At 58.8% G+C, this 2,500-nt stretch overlaps 1 non-coding gene across 1 annotated transcript in view; it reads left to right on the top strand.

The window, feature by feature from the left end:
- The first annotated feature begins 1,732 nt into the window (after positions 1–1,732).
- Positions 1,733–2,500, top strand: part of LOC124729955 — a 1,909-nt gene continuing 1,141 nt past the window's right edge. Inside the window, exon 1 of the ribosomal RNA XR_007007837.1 lies at positions 1,733–2,500. This exon is cut by the window's right edge and continues 1,141 nt beyond it. This is a non-coding gene — a ribosomal RNA (small subunit ribosomal RNA).

Here is a 2,500-nt window from a genome sequence, read left to right as displayed (position 1 = left end):
ACTCGCACTGCCCGCTCCCCTGTGTATCGCTTCATGTTAAACACCTTGCAAGTCTTGCTGACTTTCCACATGCTCCTGCTGTACACTGTAATGTGGATGGCAGCAGGACGTACATGCCGCCCCCCCCCCCCCCACCCCTCCCCACGTCCCCACGTCCCCACCTTGCCCCCTGCCTTCGCAAGCTGGTTGGTGACAAGTTTGCATGTTCAATGCCCTTCGCATGCGACGTACGCAGGCTACGTTGTGGTGCGGCCTGTGTCAACTGTCCGCTGATGTCGTACGCGTGAACCACAATCTGTACTGCACATTCGTCCTTATGTACTGAATGATACATCGTGGCACATGTGTGACCGTACAACGACTGCGCCCAAAAACGGCGGACCATACAGTGCAAATATTGTGCACGCAGCTACGTGTCGTCTCCCTATGAGAGCTGGATTGCAGTGTGGTACGCCATAGAGACGTGTGGGAGGAACGGACGCCGTGGATGGCGATCAGCATGAGCTGTGTGTTGATGTATTCGGACCTAGTCGTCTCTCCTCAAACACCGTGATAGCATGGTGCACCGCGTTCCATATCTGCGACATGCTACAGAGGCCGGTTGACAGTCGTTCGAGCAATGGACATCGCATACGTACGGGGGCCACCTTCCACGTATTGTCTAGGCGTGCACATTTTGTTGCGTGTATGTGGGCAGACGTAGTGTGGCGTGACACCTGACACAGGCATGCAATAATCGTTGAAGTTGCTAATGGCGATGGACGCCTACGTTTTCTGGTGAAGTTACGCAAATGAAGAAATGGTAACCCGTTGTGGTGCGGTTGTTCTCGCTAGGGGTGAATCGGTGATGGCGACGATAGGTTGAGGTACTAACCGGTTGTTCCAGCGATACCCACCATGCCGATGAAACTGAACGGCATCTGGGTGTGAAGCGATACGCGGTGGTGGCTGGGTGGGACCGTCCCCGGCCGGTGAGGGGGCGCCTCCCGGCGTGCTGGCCGCGCGGTGCGTGGGCGCACGCGCTACAGCCGGCTGGTGGGGGCGGCCAGTGGCAGGCGCGCCGGCCGACGGACGCGGCAGGCGTCGCAGCTGCGCGCCGGCGCACCCTGCGCGCGGCGCCGTGCGGCCAAAGTAGGTCCTCGCGGGCCCGGTGCGAAGCGCGGTGGACATCTTCAGTGTGCTGGTCCGATTGAGGACTGTGTGCGTTGAGGATGCGCCGCCGCCCGGCGCTCGGCGCCGCGACGCCGTCTGCTGCTCGGTCGCCCCAGCGGTTCTCGCTGGTGGTTTGTATCGCAGCTGTGCGGATGTGTTGGCGCGTGCGCTGTGCTGGGAGAGTTCGCTTCGGCACCCAAGTGGGGCTTTTGTCCTTCTGTGGCGCTGGCGTTGGAGCTGCCGGTCACCGTAGGTGGCGCGTGTTGTCTCCCGCCGGCAATGCCACGACAGCACGCTCCCGGGCCTCTGTCGGCAGCGGCAAGCTCAGTTGGGAGCACGGGTGGTCGCACCGAAAGCGTCTACTCGCCTAACTCCGGGCGATTGCGCCTCTCTCGAACCCGACCAAGTACTTGGGACGGCGCTGCGCGCCGCCGGGACCTGAGAGGGTTTCGAGGTGTATTGTGCAGGGGAGCTCAGCCTCCTCCTGTTTGCAGAATGATTGAGCGGACGCTTGCGTGTTCGCGCGGGCCCCCGGGACACACTCCCGGGCGGCCGGCTGCTCAGCTCTAGTTGGCGCAGCTCCCTGGTTGATCCTGCCAGTAGTCATATGCTTGTCTCAAAGATTAAGCCATGCATGTCTCAGTACAAGCCGCATTAAGGTGAAACCGCGAATGGCTCATTAAATCAGTTATGGTTCCTTAGATCGTACCCACGTTACTTGGATAACTGTGGTAATTCTAGAGCTAATACATGCAAACAGAGTCCCGACCAGAGATGGAAGGGACGCTTTTATTAGATCAAAACCAATCGGTCGGCTCGTCCGGTCCGTTTGCCTTGGTGACTCTGAATAACTTTGGGCTGATCGCACGGTCCTCGTACCGGCGACGCATCTTTCAAATGTCTGCCTTATCAACTGTCGATGGTAGGTTCTGCGCCTACCATGGTTGTAACGGGTAACGGGGAATCAGGGTTCGATTCCGGAGAGGGAGCCTGAGAAACGGCTACCACATCCAAGGAAGGCAGCAGGCGCGCAAATTACCCACTCCCGGCACGGGGAGGTAGTGACGAAAAATAACGATACGGGACTCATCCGAGGCCCCGTAATCGGAATGAGTACACTTTAAATCCTTTAACGAGTATCTATTGGAGGGCAAGTCTGGTGCCAGCAGCCGCGGTAATTCCAGCTCCAATAGCGTATATTAAAGTTGTTGCGGTTAAAAAGCTCGTAGTTGGATTTGTGTCCCACGCTGTTGGTTCACCGCCCGTCGGTGTTTAACTGGCATGTATCGTGGGACGTCCTGCCGGTGGGGCGAGCCGAAGGCGTGCGACCGCCTCGTGCGTGCTCGTG

This window comes from Schistocerca piceifrons, unplaced genomic scaffold, assembly GCF_021461385.2.
Source record: "Schistocerca piceifrons isolate TAMUIC-IGC-003096 unplaced genomic scaffold, iqSchPice1.1 HiC_scaffold_1228, whole genome shotgun sequence".
NCBI lineage: Eukaryota > Metazoa > Arthropoda > Insecta > Orthoptera > Acrididae > Schistocerca > Schistocerca piceifrons.
This window is presented reverse-complemented; position numbering and strand designations above follow the sequence as displayed.